The sequence below is a fragment of the Amblyomma mixtum genome, chromosome 3, assembly GCF_055824585.1.
Source record: "Amblyomma mixtum isolate Tamu chromosome 3, ASM5582458v1, whole genome shotgun sequence".
In the NCBI taxonomy this organism is placed as follows: domain Eukaryota; kingdom Metazoa; phylum Arthropoda; class Arachnida; order Ixodida; family Ixodidae; genus Amblyomma; species Amblyomma mixtum.
In genome coordinates this window covers 361,624,589-361,642,944 of record NC_143014.1, presented here as the reverse complement: position 1 = coordinate 361,642,944, position 18,356 = coordinate 361,624,589, and the positions used below count along the sequence as shown (strand labels likewise).

The following is an 18,356-nucleotide window of genomic DNA, read 5'->3' as shown; positions in this document are numbered from 1 at the left end:
GAGCTTTTCTGTCGTGTGCTAAAGTCCGCTTCGTGAACTTGAAGCGACTGATGTGGCGAGCCGGTTGCGGTGAGCCGGTTGCGGGGAGCCGGTTGCGGTGAGCCGGTTGCGGGGAGCCGATTGAGCGACACCCGGATGTACAGGGTGTCCCAGCTAACTTGGACCAAGGTTTATAAAAAAACTAAGCATTCTTCAGAATTGAAATCGCGCGCATGTTGTTACGGTTCATCAAAAGTTACAGTACCATTTTTTGCTCCTACTACTTGAATAATTAGTCGAGATAAATAAATTAACTTTTTAAATGAAGCTTGAAACGTTCCGGCATCAATAGGAAAGTTGTGGAACTCCACAAATACCGTCCAACCCAGGCACTTCCAACGAGATAGACTTAGCGTGGCCGTTTTTATTCGGCAAAACGAAAGCCCGCGGAGTTTAAAAAATACCACGTGACAGCTCGCTCCGTGCGCCCGGATGCGCCCCGATTACAGCGCTCTCACCCGTGCTTTGTAAGAAACATCACCCGCTTCGCGCCTTTCGTGCTGCCCAAGACAGGGCTTCGCGAAGTGCTTGGTTCCAAGACAAGCGCCAGTGGGTACGGGCGGGAGTTGAAAGAAAGCGCGGCTCCTGTTTCTGCGGCAATAACTGCACGCTCACTGTAGCAGAATGCATGCGGAAGAACGATGACAATCTCATGAGTTTGAATTTGGGAGCAAGATCCCAACAAGTAAAGACGCATATAACAATCCTGATAACGTCATGTGAATTAAGCTGAAAAACAGGAGCCGCGCTTTCTTTCCATTGCCGCCCGTACCCACTGGTGCTTATCTTGGAACCAAGCACATCGCGAAGCCCTGTCTTGCGCAGCACGAAAGACCCGAAGCGGAGGATGTTTCTTACAAAGCACGGATGAGAGCGCTGTAATCGCCGCGCATCCGGGCGCACGGAGCGCGCTGTCACGTGGTATTTTTTAAACTCCGCGGGGTTTCGTTTTTCCCGAATAAAAACAGCCACGCTAAGTCTATCTCGTTGGAAGTGCCTGGGCTGTACAATATTTGTGGAGGTCCACAACTTTCCCATTGACGCCTGAACGTTTCAAGCTATATTTAAAAAGTTAATTTATTTATCTCGACTAATTGTTCAAATAGGAGGAGCGAAAAAATGGTACTATAACTTCAGATAAACAACAACATCCACGTGATTTCAGTTCTGAGGAGCGCTTAGTTCTTTTATAAATCTTGGTCCAAGTTAGCTGGGACACCCTGTATAAGAATGGGCGAACTTCTCTTTGCAGCTTCTCGAAAGTAGCGAATGTAGCGTGCACCTTGCAATGCATAAGCTTTGCACATAAGATCGCGTAACGAGCAGCATTGGCGCATATGCAGGGTGTTTCACGTAACATGAACCAGGGATTTAAAAACAGTGGCTCACCGGAGCTGGGCGGAACGAATCACATATTGTTTCCCGCCGTGTGACGCTCCTCAGGGAATATTTTTTAAATTCTGCTTAATTAGCCGAGATTAATTATGCAAATTTGGTATTATTCACTTTCGGGTCACGTGCGTTCCCTTAAGTTGTAGAGGGCGTTCAGAAAGAACCGATCCAGTTTTTTGCAGCAATGTATTTCCGAAGCGAATTATGAAAAAAAGCTACGTGACTGCGCTCATGTGCTACCATATTCCAGCGCTCCCAACCGTGTTTCGAACGAACGAAACGTGAGCGCTGACCGTGCCCAAGTGAGCGGCCACCGCTCAGTTCGACAGGCTCCAAAATTATAAAAAAGAAATGGTGGCTACCTTAAAATAGGCGACTCCACTGCTTTCCCTTCCTTTTTTGTTTTGCCTATGGGATGGTTCAGTAGAACTCCGTCTGAATTGGTTGTCGAAGCTTATCGAAGGATCACTTATCGCAGATCACGGCGCGCGCTTTCCACGTTCAGGTAGAATGTGCTGATGCACATTCAAGACAATGCCGAGAGCGGCGTCGGCCGCTCACTTCGAGACGGTGAGCGTGCACGCTTCGTTCACTCAGGACGCGCTTGGCAGCGCTACAATACGGTACCGCAAGAGCACAATCACGGGGTTTTTTTTTTCATATTTCGCGGGCTATCTTGAAATTCTGGAAAAATGAGCCAAGTAGAAATGTCGTACTACAAAAAACTGGATCAGTTGTTTAGTAACCCCGCCTGCAATACAACGAAACACAAGTGACCCTGTGGTGAATATTAAATTTTTTTGCATAATTAGTCGATGGTAACAAATTAATTTAGCGCAATTTAAAAAAAAATACTCCGACGAGCGCCACAAGACGGGAAACAATATGTATTTAGTTTCAACCAGTTCTGATGCGTCACTTTTTTTTAATCCGTGGTTCAGGTTACGCGAAACACCCTGTATACACTGGACGCGGCATTAGTCATGGACCTGGAGTCAGCCGTACCTTTAACGAGAATGAACGAGGTCCGGCAGATGTATTAGTCATTTCAGTAAATATATTTGCATCCCTTTTGTAACGGGCACTAGCGAGTGCCACCTTGCATAGTAAAGTGGTGATCTATTTATTTGTTTTGTACTTGGTCCTCCCCCTTTCCCCCTTTTTAAACTTAATCCTGTTCCAATTCCTTTTTTTTTCCAGTAAAGGCTGTTTTTTATGTTGCAAGCTATACCCCAGTCTTCTCTTGCTCGTCTTTACAGCTGATGTGGTAATTTTTTTTCACTACCCCTAGAAACCAAAACTGCTGGAACGCTATGTCCTCTCTGATATTTGCTTGTATAGTCTTATAGTCTACCATAATATGTTTAATGTTTTCTAACTGGTCCCGCATGCTTCACAAATAATATTGCCTTGTTCACACTTGCTTCTCTATTGCCTGGCTCTAAGGCGACCAGATCTAGCCTCAAATAGAAGGTCTACCCTTTCAGATTTCATTCTTACCAACTCTGTGTTCACACACTGAATCTTTTGTTTCTACTTTTTTCCTCCACTCAGCAGTCTCAGTTTTTTATTTTTTTCTGATGCTCTTATAACTTCATGTTCGCTGTTGTTACTTGTGTAGCATGTCGTATGCTTTCTACTCCTTTTCCTCCATCACATGTCCGCATATTCTCACAATGATACTTCAGTTATGGATGCCTTTCATGGAAAATCAAGTTTGTAGTAACGTGTGAAACGATAGTAAGCTATGCGTACAGTTGCAATAAATTCTGCACTAGAACCATGTATCTTGGTGAATGCAGTGCAAGGAGTGAAACGGAGGACATAGAGATATGAAATGAACATCAGTTATCTAGGTAGCAGTTGACACTGCTATATGATTCAGGACCTCTGGTTCCCAGTTGCCTGTGAGAATAGTGGTATCATTTTGTTCACAATTCATCACTGCACATTCTACCAACAAAGTTTCATGCATTGCGTAGAGATGTATTTCACTCAAAATCACGGGATGCAGTCTCTTCAGTGTTGGCTACCGATTCATTTGTGCTCCCTGTCAAACTCAAGTGCCGAGCAAAAAAAAAAAAAAGGATGTTACCTCGTCGTCCCTCGACGTTATGGGTGTTTGCACTGCAGAAGACATTCTGAAAATCAGACCGGCTGTTATTGATCACCTTCAAAAATGGCTTAAAGGTATCGTCTAAGAACGTCTTTTTTTTGCTCGGGGCTTGAGTTTGACAGGGAGCATTAATGAATCTGTAGCCACGGACAGCATCCCGTGATTTTGAGTTAAATAAACCTCGAGGAGATACATGAAACTTTGTTGGTAGAATGCGCAGTTATGAATTGTGAATGTAATGATACCAGTAGTCTCACAGGCAAGTGGGACAGAGGTCTTGCACCGTATAACAGTGTCAACTCCTTTGAATATAACTGATGTTCGTTTGATGCCTATGTCCTTTCTTTTGTTTTTTTTTGCACAGCATTCCCCAAGATATACTGTTCTAGTGCAGGATGTGTTACATATCTCGCGCATTACCATGAAAAGAGTGCATAACTCAAGTAGCATTGCGAGAATATAGTTCTTGCATGAGCTTACCGCACACAGAGGACGTAATTCATTGCATGATCAAGCTGTACTTTTTTTTAGATCCAGATGTATGATGCAGAATTGGAAGACTTCATCGACGTTGAGCCTGGTGAACCTATTAGCAATAAAGCTAAAATCAGGGTCACAAGGAAGGTGACACCTCCTATAGATGTGAGTACTACACTGGCATGAACAGTGCTAGGCTGTGAGGTAGTAACTGATATGAAGTGCATTATTTCATATAAAACAAAGAACAGCGGCTTTACTGTAGTGCACACACTGCATGGGCTAAGTGACAGCTATAAAATAGGATGTGGAAACCCGAACAGGACCACTACAGTGCAGGCAAAGAACATAAAAATAATAGATGCCAGATAGAGGATACACCTGTGCTTGTTAGCACCAAAATTATGCGTACTTATTAGGTACAATAAGGCCATAAAAAACGTACAAGCACTTTTAGCTGTAGTGTACAACAAACCTGATTCATGTTTCTAGGTAAAGGTTCTACTGAAGTACATATTCAAATCAAAAACCGGTTGTTAAAGAACACCTTGTTGAAAAGTAGAAAAGTATGGCATATGTTTCCGGCACATCTTTCATTCCGGCCTCACTGTACAGGCGCGGACAAAAGTAAACGGAGCAGGCAGCTGTCTTCGAATATTTTCCACGCGTCACCTAATTGAAATTTCCAGCAGTGGTGCGCATGCTGGTAGCGGAGGTTGGTGAGCTCTCTAGTAGACAAACAATGCTTCTTCATTACCAATGGAGAAAGCGTGATTGCATTTCGAACGCAATAGCGTGCTCCGTTTACTTATGGCCGCGCCTGTACATTCCATGAGGAATCAATCACTGCAGCAATGAAACTGGAAGGCACTCAGCATATCATGTGTGCCTTTTTTCAATACAGAGTACACGCGACAGCGCATCCAGCAGACCAATGCAGACCATTTCTGCAGAGGTGGTTGATGCAAGGTGAGCATACATTTTCAAGAGCTGTGACTTATCCTGCTAGTGTGCCACCAAGAACCAAGCATCATGGAATATTAGAAAGCCCACATAATACCTCATACAAGGCTTTTCACCTTGGCAGGCGTGTGCTCTCTGCAGGATGTTGTTTGTTAACACCTTTTCACACTTAGTTCATTAAAATGGGATGTGAAGGGCTTGAAAAGCTACAGAACAATCATCTTTACTGCCTACTGTCTACAAGGTATTCACAGAGGTGATCACAAATAAAACGTGAGCAACCATAGACTTCAATCAACCAAGCGATCATGCTGACTTTTGTAAAGGCTACCCGAAAATATACTCTATTCATACCATCAATCAGCTGATACAGAAATGCACAAATATAACCAGCCACAATACGTATTCTTGACAGATGATTACGAAGCATTTGAGTGAGTAGAAATGTCAGCTGTCATGCTGCATTGTGGAATAGAGGTGTAGAAGAGGCACATGTAAAGGTGATAGAAAATATCTGGTAGTTGCACAGCCATCGCCCTTCTGCATATAGAAAGTGATGAAATAATTGCTGTTAGGAAAAGTGTTGGGCAGATAGACACGATCTGTACAGCAGGATTCACCGCTTGTGTACAGGAGGTATTCAGAGAACCATATTGGGAGGAGTTCAGGATACAAGTTAATGTAGAATACCTTATTAATACCTGATTTGCTGATGATATGGCTTCACTAAGTAAATTTGTAATAAATTGCAAAGCACGATGAGGACCTGAACAGGCAAAGCAGGATGAGTGCTCCAAAAAGGAACAGGAACAAACCTTTGATAGTCTCGAAAGGGCATAAGAGTTCAAGATGGGCAGCAAAGCATCGCAAGTTGTGAGGGAATACGTCTACATAGAACACATAGTAACTGCTGACCCAGACCACAAGAGTGAAATAACTAGGAAAAGGTTGGGGTGGAGTGCATTTGACAGGAGGAGGAGGAAGAGAAATAAAAAAGGAAAGGCAGGCCATTCATATCTGAATGGAAGCTTACCGGTATCTCTCAAGAGGAAAGTATATAACACGTCTATCTTACCGATACTCACCTATAGGGCAGTAACAAGGAGAATTCTGAAAGGGGCTGGACTTAAACCAAGAACAATACAGCGAGCTATGGGAAGGAAAATGATAGGTGTTATATTAAGAGAAAATAAGAGAGAACAATGGGTCAGGGAATAAAATGAGAGTTAATAATATCCTACTCAAAATCAAGAAAAGATGGGCTTGGGTAGGTCATGTAACGCGGAGGCAATATAGCCGATGGTCCCTTAAGCTAAGAGTGGATTCCAAGAGAACGTAAGTGCAGCAGGGTCATCAGAGTCAGGCGGGAAGATGAGATTAGCAAGTTTGCAGGTGTAAGGTGGCCGCAGCTGGCACAGGACAAAGTTAACTGGACGAATGTGGGAGAGGCCATTGTCCTACTTTTGGACGTAGTTAGGCTGATGGTGGTGGTAGTGGTGGTTTAATAGTCTGTGCATTTCTCCATAACCTGATTGTAGTGTTCTCTTCACAGAGTGTCTAGTTCTCACTAACAAAGGTAAAACACCAATCAAAGAACGGTGTTGGGTCAGGCAAGGCAAAAAGATTTTTCCACTACTAGCTGTTCGCCACGCATTTGCAAGAGGTATTCAGGGCGTCGGACTAGAAACAGCTGGAGATAAAGGTGATTAGAGAACCCATTAATAATCTACAATTTGCTGATGGCACTGCCCTGCTAAGTAACTCTGGGGAAGAATTGCAATCTCAAATGGAGGACTTAAGCATGCAAAACATAGCGGTGATGCTCAACACTCTGGGAACACAACAGTTTGTGATGTGCAGAGATATAGTGGAAGTGGTGAAAAAGCACATCTGACCTGAATAAGTAATGACTGGTGATCCAGGCCACAGGAATGAAATTGGAAAAGAAGTTAAGAGGATCAGTGCATCTAGAACCCCAGCCTGCCTGGCGCATTCCATTATTGCTTGTGAATGGAAACATAATATATTTCCAAGAGAGATCCGCTAGGTGGCGCCGCCCTGGTTAGCTGGCTGACTATCGTGCTCCGTTTTTCACCTGCCCCTGGCCTGGTCCAGGGCCTTGCCCGCCCCTGGATTTACACTCCATCGCGTCAGGAAGACATCCGCACCACGTGGACACCATTGGCATCACGGCCCGCTGTCGAGCTGGCGCTCCAAGCGCCTCCAAAAATCTGCTGCGGCGCGGCGCCTAACCCTAACGCGCCGCGCCTGCACCTCTGGCATGCAGCGTCTCAACAAGCCCCTGAAGCCGAGACCCACCCATACCTCGCCGATGTCAACTTCTTCCGACGCGGCCGCCGCGGGGCCTACTCCAACCACGCTTACAGCCATGTCTCAACCGGCTGCGTTCAACACCGACCACACCACCGCGCCCATTTCCGCCGCGTTCACCGACGCTGGGAGCTCCGAATCGACAGCCGCAACGCAGCCGGCAGCGTTCGTCACCGCCGCGGCGTCCACTGCTGGCCAACCCCACGCATTAAGGGAAGCCAAGAGCTTCGGGCCCACAGACGCATCGCAGTTGACTGCGTTCGTCGCCGCCGCCAGTGCCGCCGCACCTACTCGGACCACACTTCCCGCTGACAGCAAGTCCAGCACCTTGGTACCTGCGTCGCCGATTGCGGCTCAGGCTGACGACACAGCAGACATGGACCTTGCGGCGTCCCCGGTCGACGGCCATCTCATTCCGGCCCCTGAGGTCGGCTGGACCACCATCGGTGCCTGCCGTAAGCCTGCCTCCGCCACCCGCCCCCGCACCGAGCTCATCACAGTTGCCGTCCAGCTTCCCCCTGGCACCCTCAACCCCAAGATACCGCTCTACGACGTGCTTGCCGCAGTCGTCTCCGCTGCACAACTGTCCTCCGAGAGCAGTGCGGAGATTACCCTTCAGGTCAAGCCAGCCCAAAGCCTCGTCTTTTTAAAAACTCATTCCCCTCTCACCGCCCACCTCCTGCTTTCTATCACGCATCTTCAGCTTCACGGTAAGCCTATCACCATTAAAACATGCCCCTAATCCTCCCATCTCATGCCTCGGCGTCATCCATAACGTCGGTATCCACTTCACCCCTGATGACCTCATGCATGATATCGAATCATTCAAAACTGATATTCTTGCTGCACGCATGATGGGCACCACTCAATCGGTGCTCATAACTTTCGCTGGAACCGTAATCCCCCACTTTGTGTATTTCAAACGCGTTGCCTTCCGGCGCCGCCCCCATACGCCTAAGCCTCCCACCTGCACCCGTTGTCTCGCTCTTGGACACCGCGCCCACCAGTGTCCACAGCACAGCGTTCCGGCAAAGTGCCGTCGCTGTGCTGCTCCTCTACCCGCCGACCCTTCCGCTCATGTATGTGCCCAGCCCTGGTGCGTTCATTGCCAGGTAAACAACCACCCCTCCCTCGACCCCACTTGCCCCTTCCTCCGCGATAAACAACGCGAGTGTGCCAAAGCTGCGTACCAACGACGCCTAGCTTTGCGCCGGGCCACGCAACCCACCCCCTCCTCCTCCTCTAATTATGAACCTCCGTCAGCTCCGGTCACGTCACCACCAGGCTCCTACGCCGCCAAAGTTAAAGGCTCCTCGGTTCCAGCGTCCCTTTCCAGCGTCTCTTCCACTGCACCACCCTCTCCATCCCTGACTGACGAGAGCCGCTCCTTCGACCTCCGGCTCGCTATGCTGGAACGCCAGCAGCGAGAGCAACAGCGCATTTCCCACGACCTACAACAACAGATCCACGCCTTGACCCAAACCCTCCAGACAACCACCTCCTCTCTTACCTCCCAGCTTACCAAGCTAAATGAGCACCTTGTCACACTCACCACTCCTTCCTCCACCGCCCAGGTCGCCTCTTTGGCTGATCTTCTCGAAACCACCACACAGGCACACCACACTCGCTTGGTTCAGCTAGAGACGTCGGTTCTGCACATTCTTACCACCCTCCAAGCACAATCCAAACAATTAGAATCCTTCACTTCTACGCTCCAATCTCTGCATGAGTCACTGCCCCCGGCCAAAAAGAAGGAACGCGTACCCTCACGAAATTCTACCTCTACACTATCATAATGGCTTTTCGCGAGGACCTCGAGATTGTGCAGTGGAACTGCCGAAATCTGTGCCATAATAAGACCCCCCTCCACCAGTATCTACTCGCCCGCCCCTCCCTGCCCCATTTTCTCCTTCTCCAGGAGACCCGGACGGTCCGCACTGTTCCAGGCTACCGCGCCAACCATGCCACTACGGCCACACCACTTGCGTCTATTTATGTACGTAGCGACGTGCTCGTGGAGCCACTTGATATCCCCTCCGTCCTTCTTAAATATTTAGTTGGTGTGGTCTATTACCACCCTTCTTCCCGCGTCTCACTCGCCCTTTTGTCTTTCTACAACCCCCCTGTTACCTCCTCTTTATTTCCCGCCTTGGGCAAGTTCCTTCACTCTCTTCCTTCCAACTCTCCTCTCCTCTTTGGTGGTAACTTTAATGCTCCTCACACACTCTGGGGCTACCCTCAAACCCGGCCGCCTCCTCCACTGTCTGGCCCAGGAACGCCACCTGACCCTTCTCAATACTCCTGGCTCCCCTACTCGAGCGGGCACTGCCTCACAGCGCCCCACGACACCCGATCTCACTTTCTCTCGGGGTTCACTTTCATTTCACTGGCAAGTGACAGCCGAAACTCTTCTCAGTGACCACTATCTTGTCCACATTTCCACCTCTCTTTCCCACATCCCTCGATGTCATCCGGTCACTCATACTGACTGGCACGCCTTCCGCGCTAATCTCGCCTCTGACTCCTTTCAATCCTACGACGACTGGACGTCGCGCATCACTGCAGCGCTCACCTCTAGTAGCCGTCGTGTTCGCTCTTGTCACCCAGACCCAGATCCTCACCTACTCCGTTTATGGCGTCGCCGTAAACGTCTTCAACGCTCCTTCCGCTGCCAACCCCACAATGCCCAACTTTCTTCCCGGATCACTGCTCTGCGGGCCGAGATCGTCGCCCATTGCGCCTCCCTCGAGCACTCTGGTTGGAGTGCTCTTTGTGACCGTCTTGACTCTGCATTGCACTCGCGATCCACATGGTCTCCCTTCAAATCCCTCCTTGGCACTAAGCCTGCCCTTGCTCCCACTCTAGCTAAAGCCCTCACTCAAGGAACTCCCTTCGATGTTTTTGATCAGCTCGCCTCTCTCTATCTCCCGCCCCCTCTGGCACCCTCCTACCCGGTGTACTGCGGTAGACCTAACCCCGATCTGGACCAATCCTTCACCCTCCGGGAGCTCGAATCCGCTCTGGCTGCTAATGCTACACGCTCGGCTCCCGGTGAGGGTGCCATTACATACACCACACTTCGCAACCTTCCTGACTGCGCCAAAGAATTCCTCCTTAAAACCTACAATGATGCATGGGACAGCGGCTGCCTGCCCAGCTCCTGGACCTCCTCCCTCATTTCTATGATTCCAAAGACGGGCAAGCCTCCCTCTCTCTCTAACCTCCGCCCAATCTCCTTGACATCATGTGTTGGTAAGACCCTTGAGCGAATGGCCCTGACTCGCCTCTCTAATTTTCTCGAGACGAGGGAGTTCTTCCCTCATTCTCTCATCGGCTTCCGACGCCATATCTGTGCACAGGACATGTTTCTGGTTCTCCAGCACACGTTTGTCACCTACCCCCACTCAAATTCACGCACTTGTGACCGTCGATGTTCGCAAGGCCTTCGACGGTGTTTGCCACGACCACATCCTTTCCCAACTCGCCTCCCTAGACTGTGGCTCCCGCATGTACTGTGTTATATCCGCTCATTCCTCTCTAAACGTGTCGCTCGCTTTCGAGTCGACACCTATCTGTCCGACCCCCACAACCTCACCCGAGGCACTCCTCAAGGTGCTGTTCTCTCTCCTACCCTTTTCAATCTTGCTATGGCCCCTCTCGCCTCCCAGCTAGCTGAAATTCCCGACCTGCATCATATATTTTACGCCGATGACATCACTCTCTGGTGTTCGTCTGGCTCTCCCGGTCACGTACAGGACACCCTGCAACGTGGCCTAGATCTCATCGACTCCTTTCTCACCACTGCTGGCCTCTCTCCTGCTCCTGAAAAATCCGAGCTCCTTCTCCTCAACCATTCCTCATACCAGCGCTCACACAACCACTTCGTCTCTCTCCACCTTTCTGGCTCTACCAATCCTGTCGTCACGCAGTGCAAAGTTCTTGGCTTTCCTTTGCATGCAGCCAAGAACGTGCAAGCCCTCCACCGTGCTGTCACCACCTGCCACTACGTAACTCACCTCCTGCGGCGCGTGGTCACTCGGCGCTCAGGTCTCCACGAGGCTCATGCGTGCCGAGTTGCCCACGCGCTGGCCCTCAACAAGGTCTTGTACTTTGCACCCTACGTTTCCTTCAATCAGACTCAATTTAAGGCTCTTGAGACTGCCCTTGTGGGCCTCTACAAGGCAGCTCTCAACCTCCCTATCACTACCTCTACCACTAAGCTCTTTGCCACAGGCCTCTTCCATCCTCTTCGCTCTCTTCTCAGTCTCCATCGTGACTCGCAGCTTGCCAGGCTTTCCCTTACCCGTCAGGGTCAGTGGTTACTGACTCAAGCGGGTATCTCGCCCAATCCCTGCTCCCCGTTTACCTCTCCTATTCCCACCCCGGCTCCCAATCTTCGGATCCTCCCCCTTCCGTCCAACATGTCCCCCGTTCTGCACGCCGGCCGTCGTCATGCGGCCGCACAGCACCATTCCCCTCTCTTTGATACCCAGGGTGTAGCTTACACGGATGCCTCCTTCGTGGCTCCTCGAGGTTCCTGAGGCTACGCTCTGTACCACCCCCACCTCCCCGCTCCTGAAACTCACACCAGCGGGCCGTTTCTACGCCCTCCGGATGCATTGTCCCTCGAGGTCCTCGCCATTGCGCATGCCCTCCAGTCATTTGCCCTCCTTCCCTCTCTTCAAGAGTACACAGTCTATTCAGACTCACAAACCGCTATACACCACATAGAGAAACGCACCCTAACCCCTTCTCTTCAACAGGAGGTCGAACGAGCGGTCTCCACATTGCAGCCTTCCATCGTTTTCCTGCGCTGGGTCCCTGGGCATTCAGGGATTGACGGCAATGAGCTGGCTCATCAGCTCGCCCGTGACACACTTTTCCGGGCACCGTTGCCCGGAAAAGTCCCCCTGGCCCAAGCCCTCGGAGGACGGTGGGAGACTCACCCTTCGCCGCACCATAAAAGAGGTCTACCTCGAGCTCCGCCTCGACAAACGCCTTTACCCTCCCCCTCATCCATCACTCACAGTGCCGGAGGCTCGCCTTCTTCGGCACGTTCAAATGAATGCAGTCATCACCCCGTCTCGCCTCTCTATCGCTATCGATCGGACCCTTCCTGTCCCAACTGCCCCTGTATCTATGCGGACCTTGCCCATTGCCTCTTCTATTGCCCGGCTGCTCAGCAGTCGGGTTCCTACCCCCCACCATCTTTATCCATCACCACTTGGCTCGACTGGCTTGGCGCTGAAGGGGAGGAATAACAGCGACTTCTGGTCGCCCAGGCGGTCGACATGCTCGGCCTGTAAATTTTGGCCGAATAAACGTCTACTACTACTACTACTACTACTACTACTACTACTACTACTACTACTACTACTACTACTACTACTATTTCCAATCACTGTCTCATTGATCATTACACAATCACTGCAGCACAAAGGTTTACTGGCAACCTGGTTCTCATCACACATGGTAATGTACTTTCTTTTGTGATACTAGCTCCGATTTCTATCACAGCTCTCATACTGCTTCACTTCACCTTGTACTGCTGTATGCTGCATCGCAGGCATAGTTCAGCACAGCTGCTACCTATTGCTGGTGAAACATTGGTGCTGTGGGTTACAAGGCTCCTTAGTCATGTGTAAAGAGCAAGCAGTCACTTCACCATCACCCTGTCTTTTGTAGAGCGCATTTCCTGTACAGCGTTTGTAGAGCAGCCAATAACAGCAGCCGCAAAATATGTTGGTATCTAGGATATATAAAACAATCTTGTATTATTCTCAGTGACTCCAAGTACTGTCACCAGCAAGGGTGGCAAGACATGGAACTGTTTTCGAAGGCTGTCTTGAGGCCATCATTTAAAGGCTTTTGCAATGTTATGGAAAGGTTCATTAGTATGTCATGCAGTGAAGGTTGTTAAGTGTAAGAGCACTTGCTGCTGGGCTAGTTGGTTTTGGTTCATAACTAAATAGTTTTAGGCACAAAAACAGTCAAGACACATAGGTAGGTGACACGTGACCGTTGTGAATTGTGTGCCACATGTGTCTTACTTGATGTATATCAAAAATAACTGACTTGTATGTTTCCTTCACTGTGTTGCAGTGGCAGCATTGTGCACGACGTGAACGCCATACCATTTGAGGACAGATTCGATTATATGGGATTTACCTTGGCGTCCTTGGCATCATATGAAGATGTCCTCAAGCGGCAGACACCAATTAGTGGCCACGTCAGACGGTTTATCATTGATAAACTGTTTCATGAATGTTTTAAGCTGGCGTGGTATGTGGTGCTTCAAACTATTGCTTGGCATTTCTTGCTGCTCGGCTAGCATTGTTGCAGTGTGATGTCTTTAAATACTGTAAGTGAAAATTGTGAAGTACCATTTACTGCATGTAAATCACAGCAGTAATTATTGCTGTAGCCTGTAGTACTATCTACCAAAATCGTCACAGATAGTGGCAAATCAAAGATGTAATATTTCCACTTAAAAGAGTGCAACATTTCACCTCTGTTCTAGGTACTCATCCCGCACACTGTACCGTGTTGCTGCCGAAAAGCTTCTACAGAAATATCCGCATCTAGTTCATCGAGTTGGGAACGGAAGTGGTTTGGTGACCATACATAGTTTGTTTGTTTTCCTTAATGAAATTTAACTGTACTGCAACACTTGAAGACAGTTTGTGGTTTCAATCATTTGGTGGGCCATATTAGTGTGTGATAATGAAGCTTGAGGCGAGCACTCTTTGAGGGCAGTATGAGCATGGGAAGCTTGAGCACTAATGCTCACTTAACATGGATAGTTTCGATAGATGCTGAACCATTTGGCAATACATTCGCTTGCTCCAAAAATGCTCAGGTCATGGACTGTACGTGTTGTACTTAAAAGTAACGTACAAGTGTCTTTTCCATGTGACACCACAATCAAGCATGCACACGTCAGAAAATAATTTGTGCAAATCGATAATAGTGCCATCACTACAAATCCATAGAGGTAAGCTCTACCCACATTCAATTCTTTGGTGAACAAAACTGATTCATCTGTTTTTATCTCAATGCAATACACATTTGCAGAAGAGTAACTGCAGAGTGTCACGTTTTGGTCCTGTGCCTTCTTGCCAGTGCAATACAAAAAGCACTCATGAGCAAACCTTTGGTTATCCTGTTTCCATAGGCACCTGATGATGGCACGGGTTGCATGCTTGCAAGTTTAGTGTGATACACGTTCCTTGAATCCCTACTTGTCTAAACATTTTTTTTTAGATCTTTTGTGTCCAATTTTTTTTTACAGGAATCTTGGGTGCTAGGCCTGCGAAACAAATTTAAAAATATGAGGAAGAAAACAGAGACGATTACAGAAGAGATGCTGGCAAAAAAAAAGAAAGCACTCGGGCGCAGCTGCAAAAAAAGGGGGGGGGGGTGAAAAAGACACGGGGGCAGCGAACAAGAAATTATGCCGCCTCTTCGTGAGTTTTTGCTTCTGCTTGTTTCCTGTTAGAAATTTCCAGCTAATAGTATGTTACTATGTTTCGATTGTGTCGGTGCTGACTCTCAGGGCTGGGGGCAAAGTCCACTTTATTACACATGCGAGTAGCGTGGTTTTGGGGGATCCTGATCACTTTGCTAGCTTGGTAATAACTAAAAATGATAATACTCTGCTTTATGCAAGATGAACTACTTTTACCTGCTCAAACATAACAGCCTGTTCGCAACCATTTTTCTTCATGCCAAATTGTGATTACAAAATATTGCACACTATTTAACGAAGAATGGCCCATAGCTGCACTGAGTTCCCGGGTGTTTCATCTCTCATAATCTAGGTATGATGCACGAATAGCTTGGATTTGTTCATGAATATGCATACTCAATTACTGTCCGGAAAATATGTACTTTCCAAAGTAATTTGGTCCCAAAAAGCCGAACGGTATCAGTGCACTGATAATTAATATTACAAATAACTGGTACTCAGATCAATCCTGCTGTTTCTTGTAACCTTCAGACTCTGAATTTCTTTATGCTCAGTGTGCTACGTTAACATTTGCATTATTATTTCACGTACCTTCACGAGGTAGTTCAGCCATTTAATATCAATGCACATATCGTGGCCACTGTGGCTGCATTGTGGTGGAGGCGAAATGCAAAAATTTCCACATGCTTTGCAATGCCACTCCAATACCAGATGGTCTAAATTAGTCCAGAGCCCTTCACTACAGAGTCCCACATAGCCCATGCGTTGCTTCAGGATGAAACAACTCTAGTTGCCGAAATTTCCAGCCCTCTAAAATGGCACATGTGCAGCTTTGAGGCATGCCGCAGTTCAGTATATAGCCACTCCGATTTACCATGTTTATTCCTGCCTATCAATGTATCCTGTGGTGCATCTGGACCTACAGTAGAAAGGTTTACTTTGACAATGGGGCTACTAATAGCTAAACAGCAAATATTTTATGATGTTGATGTTAAAGACTGCATAGTAATACTAAATTACTGGTGGTACTGAAGAGTGGCCATCTAAAAAATGGAGATCCTATAAAAGTGGTGTAGCGGCTAAGGTGTTCCGCTGGATCTATTCCTTGGCGGATTTTGATGGCGAGAAAATGCAGAAAAGTCCACGCGCTAAGGTTTCTGTGCATGTTAGAACCCTAGGCAGTTCAAATAATGAAGAATCTTGCTGTACGGTGGCTTTTTTTCTGCCCCACCATAGTACAGGTATGTGCCTGAAAGCCACTACCTTTGCTTCGGCTTTTAAAAGCTGGTACAACTCAGCAAATGGTTGGTTGGTAGGTTGGTTGGTTGATGGGGTTTAACGTCCCAAAGTAACTCGGGCTATGAGGGATGCCGTAGTGAAGGGCTCCGGAAATTTCAACCACCTGGGGTTCTTTACTTGCACTGACATCGTGCAGTGCAGTGCACATTAAAGAATCCCAGGTGGTCAAAATTTCCGGAGCCCTTCCTGCCATCTAATTATTATGAAAAATGTTCCTGTAAGTATTTATTGAAATGGATAGTAAGGAACTTTTGTGCGATGCATTTGCCTTTAGTTTAAGGAAAAGTTATTAGCGGGTAGTAATGTGGGAAAAAGATGAATGCGATTTTGTCACATGAATTGAAAAAATCAATTCCAGATTGCCTTTAAGGGCTTATACTGACCCCACTTTATTGGAGTAACTCGTTCTTCTCATTACAGGACTGCAGCCACTGTTTTGTTTACGGCGAAACAATGGAGTCACTCGAAAGCCACAATGAGTGGCTTAGACAAAACCTGGCTGCAGACAGCAGTGAACTGCGGCTACGCTTGCTGGCTACGGCTCAGAGGCGCCATCAGGAGCTCCGGACTATGAGCATACCAGATGCTTTGCTCTTCTTTCCTTTCCTGACAACTGAAGCATCGGTACGTTCAGCATTTTAATATTTTGTGCATTGTTTTAAATGTGCTCTTTCCTTTTTTAGCTCTTGATGGAGTTTGATATCCTATTCAAGAGAAGCATTGCTGATGCCATGAAGGGTGGTTTTACGTCGCTGCGCAAGATCCTCGTGGAACATGGTGATGAGCATGAAGCCGCAGCATTGGCCCAGCAAGGAGATAACTACAACAACACAATTCAATTATTTTCGTTTACCACTTATATTGCACTTTTATTCTAAAAGACAAGGTGACATGAAAGGGTGCGTGTTAATCTTTTCAGAAGTGCCGCCTTGGAAATGCATGGCAATGCAGGTTTCCATGCTGGCCAGTTACGGCAAAAGGCAATGTGTGGGGTTTATATCAGGTGTCCGAGCTAGCTTGCCAAGGTTTAAAATTACACCGGAGCATTATAGATGGAGGCAACTTCAACCTGTACTTTGTTCAATGAATAGTTAAATAAACTGAAAAAAAAATTCGCCCACTGTGTTCTGAGCAAATTCCAGGGCCCAATTGTAGACCTGACAAAAAGCGTCTAATTCATCAGTTTTTATTTTCATGAGTGCTACTGCTGGTGGGAGCGTAATGAAAGACTGTAGCGTAACACTGTGGTCCCCCACAAAGATGCCTCGATAGCTGCACTGTCCGACAGCAAAAGCACTGTGTGCACTGCGAATCGCTAGTGGGCATCTGCGGTCTACAAACTTCCTCTGCTTTGATTACTGACTTCTTTCCCTTTAAGCCCAATCCTCTAAAAGTATCGCATGAACTGCTCCGTCATTAAGTATGCACACAATTACCGGAATTGCCAGCCTCGCAGTACGTTTTCAGCTTCTGAACATGATTATCCCAACATCAGTGATAAACCACTGTATGGGGGGTATTCATTTGAGCCTCAATGGCCGCCATGTTGGTGCACATGGAGAACAACGAAAGGCAGCACACCGTGTGTAATCGGCTTTTCGCCATTCGCTCTGTCCTGCACCACTGAAGCTGCGTGCCTTACATCAATTAGCCATCCATCACAACATGCATGGCCCGAGTATTCGCCAATATTTTAGCTCCTTTATGCTCAGCTCAATATACAACTGCCGATGTCTAAATTTTTCTCCCCTATATGTGCCAAAGGCATTGAACAGCTGCCAAAGAAGTGTGTGAAGATTTACAGTGCTCACTTCATTGGCAACTAGTCATTAAATGATTACAGAAACCTAATTTTAAATGCATATTTTCTTCTTCGTAATGATGCGTTGGACATTAGAATATCAGTCACCCCATATATTCTTCTAGAACCATAAATAAATTTTAATGGAATTTTTTCTTGATGCTGTTTTGGCTTCAACAACCAAACAATGGCTGTGAAGCGTACGAAGTGTTCAGGTCACATGAGGCATAAAAAAGTCTGCGATATAACCACTGATATGCCGATTGGTCTCATTGCAGAACATGAACCAGGCTGGCTTAAGTATTGTAGTGAATTAAATCTACATCCACGATTATACTGTACTTTTTTATGCCTCACGTGACCTCTAAGACTCGTCGAGCCATCGTTCAGTTGTTGAAACTGAAACCGTAACAGCATCATAAGAAACTTAATGACAAATTATTTAGTGATTTTGGGGAACATGACAGGGT

General features: G+C 47.4%; 1 pseudogene; it reads left to right on the top strand.

Moving 5' to 3' along the window:
* Nucleotides 1-17,911, top strand: part of LOC149356558 (uncharacterized) — a 58,852-nt pseudogene extending 40,941 nt beyond the window's left edge.
* Nucleotides 17,912-18,356: the final 445 nt, after the last annotated feature.